This window comes from Beta vulgaris, chromosome 3, assembly GCF_026745355.1.
Source record: "Beta vulgaris subsp. vulgaris cultivar EL10 chromosome 3, EL10.2, whole genome shotgun sequence".
NCBI classification, from domain to species: Eukaryota; Viridiplantae; Streptophyta; class Magnoliopsida; order Caryophyllales; family Amaranthaceae; genus Beta; species Beta vulgaris.
The window spans coordinates 35,285,755-35,295,698 of NC_079204.1; positions in this window are offsets into that span (position 1 = coordinate 35,285,755).

Below are 9,944 nucleotides of genomic sequence, written 5' to 3' on the forward strand. Positions count from 1 at the left end.
CTTTCAACAATTACAATTGAGATTCAGGTGTTTTGAGACTTGTTATTGATTTTACTATCCGCAAACACATCATTTGCTTTATTTTATTTTTGTAGTGTCTGGATTATATAAGGGTCCTCTTATGTTTGGAGTCTAATTCCCTTAAATCGTTTGAGTCTTGTTACTTGTTTTGGTTTACTTATGTCTTCAATTTCTATCTTAGGTTGTCGTGTGATATAGTTATCACAAAGGCTGATTTATTAAGTTGTTCGGAGTCCAAGCTTAGATAAGACTATTCATACTTATCATTGTTTAGGCGTGGCTTTGCTTGTTTAGCATAGCTAGGAGCCTTGGTTATTTATCTTCTTAGTAGTTGTGTAGTATATATATATACACGTTCTATCAGTAATAAAATTTGGTGTGTGTTTTAATTTAACAATTCGAGTGCATTGCATTGAATTATTGATTGTCGTACCAACAACATACAAATTGTGGTTTGTGCGAATCTCCTAATCGAGGTTAATGAGAGATCCTAAGTTCTGAGGGAATAATACAACCGATGTAATGTAAAGATTCAATCTTTATGCCCTATTTCATATTAAGATCAAATCTTTCAACAATTACAATTGAGATTCAGGTGTTTTGAGACTTGTTATTGATTTTACTATCCGCAAACACATCATTTGCTTATTTTACTTTTTTAGTGTCTGAATTATATAGGGGTCCTATTATGTTTAGGAGTCTAATTACCTTAAATCGTTTGAGTCTTGTTACTTGTTTTGGTTTACTTAAATGTCTTCAATTTCTATCTTAGGTTATTGTGTGATATAGTTATCACAAAGGCTGATTTATTAAGTTGTTCGGAGTTCTAGCTTAGATAAGACTATTCATAACTATCTTTGTATAGGCGTGGCTTTGCTTGTTTAGCATAGCTAGGAGCCTTTGTTATTTATCTTCTTAGTAGTTGTATAGTATATATATGCACGTTCTATCAGTAATAAAATTTGGTGTGTGTGTTTTAATTTAACAATTCGAGTGCATTACATCAAATTATTGATTGTCGTACCAAGACCACACAAATTAAGGTTTGTGCGGATCTCCTAATCTAGGTTAATGAGAGATCCTATAGTTCTCGAGGGAATAATACAACCCATCCAATATAAAGATTCAATCGTTATGCCATGTTTCATATAAAGTTCGAATCTTTCAACAATTACAATTGAGATTCAGGTGTTTTGAGATTTGTTATTGATTTTGCTATCCGCAAACACATCATTTGCTTTATTTTATTTTTTTAGTTTTGAATTATATAGGGGTCCTATATATGTTTAGGAGTCTAATTCCCTTAATTCGTTTGAGTCTTGTTACTTGTTTTGGTTTACTTAGGTGTCTTCAATTTCTCTTAGGTTGTCGTGTGATATAGTTATCAAAAGGCTGATTTATTAAGTTGTTAGGGTCCTAACTTAGATAAGACTATTCATACTTATCTTTGTTTAGGCGTGGCTTTGCTTGTTTAGCATAGCTAGGAGCCTTTGTTATTTATCTTCTTAGTAGTTGTGTAGTATATATATGCACGTTCTATCAGTAATAAAATTTGGTGTGTGTGTTTTAATTTAACAATTCGAGTGCATTGCATTGAATTATTGATTGTCGTACCAAGAACATGCAAATTGAGGTTTGTGCGGATCTCCTAATCTAGGTTAATGAGAGATCCTATAGTTCTCGAGGGAATTTACAACCGATCCAATATAAAGATTCAATCTTTATGCCCTATTTCATATAAAGATCAAATCTTTCAACAATTACAATTGAGATTCAGGTGTTTTGAGACTTGTTATTGATTTTACTATCCGCAAACACATCATTTGCTTAATTTTTTTTTTTAGCGTCTGAATTATATATGGGTCCTCTTATGTTTTGGAGCCTAATTCCCTTAAATCGTTTGAGTGTTAATACTTGTTTTGGTTTACTTAGGTGTCTTCAATTTCTATCTTAGGTTGTCGTGTGATATAGTTATCACAAAGGCGGATTTATTAGGTTGTTAAAGTCCTAGCTTAGATAAGACTATTCATACTTACCTTTGTTTAGCGTGGCTTTGCTTGTTTAGCATAGCTAGGAGCCTTTGTTATTTATCTTCTTAGTAGTTGTGTAGTATATATATGCGTTCTATCAGTAATAAAATTTGGTATGTGTGTTTTAATTTAACAATTCGAGTGCATTGCATTAAATATTGATTGTCGTACCAAAAATACAAATTAGGTTTGTGCGAATCTCCTAATCTAGGTTAATGAGAGATCCTATAGTTCTCGAGGGAATAATACAACCATCCAATATAAAGATTCAATCTTTATGCCCTATTTCATATAAAGATCAAATCTTTCAACAATTACAATTGAGATTCAGGTGTTTTGAGACTTGTTATTGATTTTACTATCCGCAAACACATCATTTGCTTTATTTTATTTTTGTAGTGTCTGATTATATAGGGGTCTCTTATGTTTAGGAGTCTAATTCCCTTAAATCGTTTGAGTCTTGTTACTTGTTTTGGTTTACTTAGGTGTCTTCAATTTCTATCTTAGGTTGTCGTGTGATATAGTTATCACAAAGGCTGATTTATTAAGTTGTTGAATCCTAGCTTAGATAAGACTATTCATACTTATCTTGTTTAGGCGTGGCTTTGCTTGTTTAGCATAGCTAGGAGCCTTTGTTATTTATCTTCTTAGTAGTTGTGTAGTATATATATATGCACGTTCTATCAGTAATAAAATTTGGTGTGTGTTTTAATTTAACAATTCGAGTGCATTGCATTGAATTATTGATTGTCGTACCAACAACATACAAATTGTGTTTGTGGAATCTCCTAATCAGGTTAATGAGAGATCCTATAGTTCTCGAGGGAATAATACAACCGATGCAATTAAAATTCAATCTTTATGCCTATTTCATATAAAGATCAAATCTTTCAACAATTACAATTGAGATTCAGGTGTTTTGAGACTTGTTATTAATTTTACTATCCGCAAACACATCATTTGCTTATTTTAGTTTTTTTGTGTCTGAATTATATAGGGGTCCTATTATGTTTAGGAGTCTAATTACCTTAAATCGTTTGAGTCTTGTTACTTGTTTTGGTTTACTTAAGTGTCTTCAATTTCTATCTTAGGTTGTCGTGTGATATAGTTATCACAAAGGCTGATTTATTAAGTTGTTAGGATCGCTAGCTTAGATAAGACTATTCATACTTATCTTTGTTTAGGCGTGGCTTTGCTTGTTTAGCATAGCTAGGAGTCTTTGTTATTTATCTTCTTAGTAGTTGTGTAATATATATATGCACGTTCTATCAGTAATAAAATTTGTGTGTGTGTTTTAATTTAACAATTCGAGTGCATTGCATTGAATTATTTTTTGTCGTACCAAGAACATAGAAATTGAAGTTTGTTTGGATATCCTAATCAAGGTTAATGAGAGATCCTATAGTTCTCGAGGGAATAATACAACCGATCCAATATAAAGATTCAATCTTTATGCCCTATTTCATATAAAGATCAAATCTTTCAACAATTACAATTGAGATTCAGGTGTTTTGAGATTTGTTATTGATTTAACTATCCGCAAACACATCAGTTGCTTTTTTTTTTAGTGTCTTAATTATATAGGGGTCCTCTTATGTTTAGGACTCTAATTCCTTAAATCGTTTGAGTCTTGTTACTTGTTTTGGTTTACTTTGGTGTCTTCAATTTCTATCTTAGGTTGTCGTGTGATATAGTTATCACAAAGGCGGATTTATTAGGTTGTTAGGAGTCGTAGCTTAGAGAAGACTATTCATACTTATCTTTGTTTATGCGTGGCTTTGCTTGTTTAACATAGCTAGGACCTTTGTTATTTATCTTCTTAGTAGTTGTGTAATATATATATGCACGTTCTATCAGTAATAATGTGTTTTAATTTAACAATTCCAGTGCATTGCATTGAATTATTGATTGTCGTACCAAGAACATACAAATTAAGGTTTGTGCGGATCTCCTAATCTAGGTTGATGAGGGATCCTATAGTTCTCGAGGGAATAATACAAACGATCCAATATAAAGATTCAATCTTTATGCCCTATTTCATATAAAGATCAAATCTTTCAACAATTACAATTAAGATTCAGGTGTTTTGAGACTTGTTATTGATTTTACTATTTGCAAACACATCATTTTCTTAATTTGATTTTTTTAGTTGTTGAATTATATAGGGGTCCTATATGTTTAGGAGTATAATTCCCTTAAATCATTTGAGTCTTGTTACTTGATTTGGTTTACTTAGGTGTCTTCAATTTCTGTCTTAAGTTGTCCTGTGATATAGTTATCACAAAGGCTGATTTATTAAGTTGTTAGAAGTCCTAGCTTAGATAAGACTATTGATATATATATATCTTTGTTTAGGCGTGGCTTTGCAAGTTTAGCATAGCTAGGAGCCTTTGTTATTTATCTTCTTAGTAGTTGTGTAGTATATATATGCACGTTCTATCAGTATTAAAATTTGGTGTGTGTGTTTTAATTTAACAATTCGAGTGCATTGCATTGAATTATTGATTGTCGTACCAAGAACATACAAATTGTGGTTTGTGTGCATCTCCTAATTGAGGTTAATGAGAGATCCTATAGTTCTCGAGGAATAAACAACCGATGCAATATAAAGATTCAATTTTATGCCCTATTTCAATAAAGATCAAATCTTTCAACAATTACAATTGAGATTCAGGTGTTTTGAGACTTGTTATTGATTTTACTATCCGCAAACACATCATTTGCTTATTTTATTTTTTTTGTGTTGAATTATATAGGGTCCTATTATGTTTAGGAGTCTAATTCCTTAAATCGTTTGAGTCTTGTTACTTGTTTTGGTTTACTTAGGTGTTTTCAATTTCTATATTGGATTGTCGTGTGATATAGTTATCACAATGGTTGATTTATTAAGTTGTTAGGATTCCAAGCTTAGATAAGACTATTCATATGTATCTTTGTTTAGGCGTGGTTTTGCATGTTTAGCACAGCTAGTAGCTATTGTTATTTATCTTCTTAGTAGTTGTGTAGTATATATATGCACGTTCATCAGTAATAAAAGTTTGTGTGTGTTTTAATTTAACAATTCGAGTGCATTGCATTGAATTATTGATTGTCGTACCAAGAACAGAGCAATTGAGGTTTGTGCGGATCTCCTAATCTAGGTTAATGAGAGATCCTATAGTTCTCGAGGGAATAATACAACCGATCTAATATAAAGATTCAATCTTTATGCCCTATTTCACATAAAGATCAAATCTTTCAACAATTACAATTGAGATTCAGGTGTTTTGAGACTTGTTATTGATTTTACTATCCGCAAACACATCATTTGCTTTTTTTTTTAGTGTCTTAATTATATAGGGGTCCTCTTATGTTTAGGTGTCTGATTCCCTTAAATCGTGTGAGTCTTGTTACTTGTTTTGGTTTACTTAGGTATTTTCAATTTCTATCTTAGTTTATCGTGTGATATAGTTATCACAAAGGCTCATTTATGAGGTTGTTAGGAGTCCTAGCTTAGATAAGGCTATTCATACTTATTTTTGTTTAGGCGTGGCTTTGCTTGTTTCGCATAGCTAGGAGCCTTTGTTATTTATCTTCTTTATAGTTGTGTAGTATATATATGCACGTTCTATCAGTAATAAAATTTTGTTGTGTGTTTTAATTTAACAATTCTAGTGCATTGCATTGAATTATTGATTGTCGTACTAAGAACATGCAAATTGAGGTTTGTGCGGATCTCCTAATCTAGGTTAATGAGAGATCCTATAGGTCTCGAGGGAATTTTACAACCGATCCAATATAAAGATTCAATCTTTATGCCCTATTTCATATAAAGATCAAATCTTTCAACAATTACAATTGAGATTCAGGTGTTTTGAGACTTGTTATTGATTTTACTATACGCAAACACATCATTTGCTTAATTTTATTTTTTTAGTGTCTGAATTACATATGGGTCCTCTTATGTTTAGGAGCCTAATTCCCTTAAATCGTTTGAGTCTTGTTACTTGTTTTGGTTTACTTAGGAGTCTTCAATTTCTATCTTAGGTTGTCGTGTGATATAGTTATCACAAAGGCTGATTTTTTAAGTTGTTAGGAGTCCTAGCTTAGATAAGACTATTCATGCTTATCTTTGTTTAGGCATGGCTTTGCTTGTTTAGCATAGCTAGGAGCCTTTGTTATTTATCTTCTTAGTAGTTGTGTAATATATATATGCACGTTCTATCAGTAATAAAATTTTGTGTGTGTATTTTCATTTAACAATTCGAGTGCATTGCATTGAATTATTGATTGTCGTACCAAGAACAGAGCAATTGAGGTTTGTGCGGATCTCCTAATCTAGGTTAATGAGAGATCCTATAGTTCTCAAGGGAATAATACATCCGATCCAATATAATGATTCAATCTGTAAGCCCTATTTTATATAAAGTACGAATCTTTCAACAATTACAATTGAGATTCAGGTGTTTTGAGACTTGTTATTGATTTTACTATCCGCAAACACATCATTTGCTTTATTTTATTTTTTTAGTGTCTTAATTATATAGGGGTGCTATTATGTTTAGGAGTCTATTTCCCTTAAATCTTTTGAGTCTTGTTACTTGTTTTGGTTTAATTAGGTGTCTTCAGTTTCTATCTTTGGTTGTCGTGTGATATATTTATCACAAAGGCTAATTTATATTCTAAGTAGTTGTGTAATATATTTATGCACGTTCTATCAGTAATAAAATCCAGTGTGTGTATTTTGAATTTAACAATTCATCTGCATTGCATTGAATTATTGGTTGTCGTACCAAGAACATACTAATTGAGGTTTGTGCGCATCTCCTAATCGACGTTAATGAGAGATCCTATAGTTCTCGAGTGAATAATACAACCGATCAAATATAAAGATTCAATCTTTATGCTCTATTTGCATATAAAGAGCGAATCTTTCAACAATTACAGTTGAGATTCAAGTGTTTTGAGACTTGTTATTGATTTTAGAATCCGCAAACACATCCTTTGCTTTATTTTATTTTTATAGATGTTGAATTATATAACGATCCTTTTATGTTTAGGAGTCTAATTCCCTTAAATCATATGAGACTTGTTAGTTGTTTTGGTTTACTTAAGTGGCTTCAATTTTCTATCTTAGGTTGCCGTGTGAAATAGTTATCACAAAGGCTGATTTGTTAAGTTCTTAGGTGTCCCAGCCTAGATAAGACTATTCATACTTATCTTTGTTTAGGCGTGGCTTTGCTTGTTTAGCATAACAAGGAGCCTTTGTTATTTATCTTCTTAGCAGTTGTGTAGTATATATAAGAACATTCTATCACTAATAAAATTTGGTGTGTGTGTTTTAATTAACAATTCGAGTGCATTGCATTGAATTATTGATTGTCATACCAAGAACATACAAATTTAGGTTTGTGCGCATCTCCTAATCGACGTTAATGAGAGATCTTATAGTTCTCGAGGGAACAATACCATTGATCCAATATAAACATTCAATCTTTATGCCCTATTTCATATAAAGTTCGAATCTTTAAACAATTACAAGTGAGATTCAGACGTTTTGAGTCTGGTTATTGATTTTAGTATCCGCAAACACATCATTTGCTTTATTTTATTTTTTTAGTTGTTGAATTATATATCGGTCCTATTATGTTTAGAAGTCTAATTCCCTTAAATCATTTGAGTCTTGTTTGTTGTTTTTGTTTATTAAGGAGTCTTCGATTTTTATCTTAGGTTGCCGTGTGATATAGTTATCACAAAGGCTGATTTGTTAAGTTTTTATGAGTCCTAGCTTATATAAGACTATTCATAGATATCTTTGTTTTGGCGTGGCTTTCCTTGTTTAGCATAGCTATGACCCTTTGTTATTTATCTTCTTAGTAGTTGTGTAGTATATTTATGCACGCTTTATCAGCAATAATATTTGGTGTGTGTGTTTTCATTTAACAATTCCAGTGCATTACATTGAATTATTGATTGTCGTACCAAGAACATACAAATTGAGGTTTGTGCGCATCAACTAATCGACGTTAATGAGAGATCTTATAGTTCTCGAGGGAACAATACAACCGATCAAATATAAAGATTCAATCTTTATGCTCTATTTGCATATAAAAAGCGAATCGTTCAACAATTACAGTTGAGATTCAGGTGTTTTGAGACTTTTAATGATTTTACTATCCGCAAACACATCATTTGCTATATAACGCTTTTTTTTAGTTGTTGAATTATATAGGGGTCCTATTGTGTTTAGGAGTCTAATTCCCTTAAACATTTGAATCTTGTTTGTTGTTTTGGTTTCCTTAGCAGTCTTCAATTTCTATCTTAGGTTGCCGTGTGATATAGTTCTCACAAAGGATGATTTGTTCAGTTGTTAGGAGTCCTAGTTTAGATAAGACTATTCATGCTTATCTTTGTTTAGGCGTGGCTTTACTTGTTTAGCATAGCTAGGAGTCTTTGTTATTTATATTCTTAGTAGTTGTGTAATATATATATGCACGTTCTATCAGTAATAAAATCCGGTGTGTGTGTTTTAATTTAACAATTCCAGTGCATTGCATTGAATTATAAATTGTCGTACCAATAAAATACAAATTGAGGATTGTGTGCACCTCCTAATCGAGGTTAATGAGAGATCCTATAGTTCTCGAGGGAACAATAGAACCAATCCAATATAATGATTGAATCTTTATGCCCTATTTCACATAAAGTTTGAATCTTTCAACAACGACAAGTGTGATTCGAGTGTTTTGAGACTTATTATGGATTTTACTAACCGCAAACACATCATTTGCTTTATAACTCTTTTTTTAGTTGTTGAATTATATTGGGGTCCTATTATGTTTAGGAGTCTAATTCCCTTAAATCATTTGAGTCTTGTTAGTTGTTTTGGTTTACTTAGCTGTCTTCAATTTCTATCTTAGGTTGCCATGTGATATAGTTATCACAAAGGCTGATTTGTTAAGTTGTTAGGACTCCTAGTTTAGATAAGACTATTCATGCTTATCTTTGTTTATGTGTGGCTTTGCTTGTTTAGCATAGCTAGGCGCCTTTTTTATTATCTTTTTAGTAGTTATGCAATATATATATATATATATATATATATATATATATATATATATATATATAATATATATAATATATATATATATAATATATATATATATATATGCACGTTCTATCAGTAATAAAAGTCGGTGTGTGTTTTAATTTAATAATTCGAGTGCATTGCATTGAATTATTTGTTGTCATACCATGAACATAAAAATTGAGGTTTGTGTGCATCTCCTAATCGAGGTTAATGAGAGATCCTCTAGTTCTCGAGGGAACAATACAACCTATCAATTATAATCATTCAATCTTTATGCCCTATTTCATTTAAATTTCGAATCTTTCAACAACAACAATTGAGATTCAGGTGTTTTGAGACTTGTTGTTGAGTTTACTATCTGCAAACACATCTTTTGCTTTATTTTATTTTTTTAGTTGTTGAATTATATAGGGATCGTATTATGTGTAGGAGTCTAATTCGCTTAAATCATTTGAGTCTTGTTAGGTTTTTTGTTTTACTTAGGTGTCTTCAATTTCTATCTAAGGTTGCCATATGATATAGTTATCACAAAGGTTGATTTGTTTCGGCGTGGCTTTGGTTGTTTAGTATAACTCGGAGTCTTTGTTATTTATCTTCTTAGTAGTTGTGTAATATATATATGCACGTTCTATCAGTAATAAAATCTGGTGTGTGTTTTAATTTAACAATTCGAGCGCATTTTTTTGAATTATTGGTTGTCGTATCAAGAACATAGGATTTGAGGTCTGTGTGCATCTCCTAATCGAGGTTAATGAGAGATCCTCTAGTTCTCGAGGGAAGAATATAACCTATCCAATATAAAGATTCAATGTTTATGCCTTATTTCA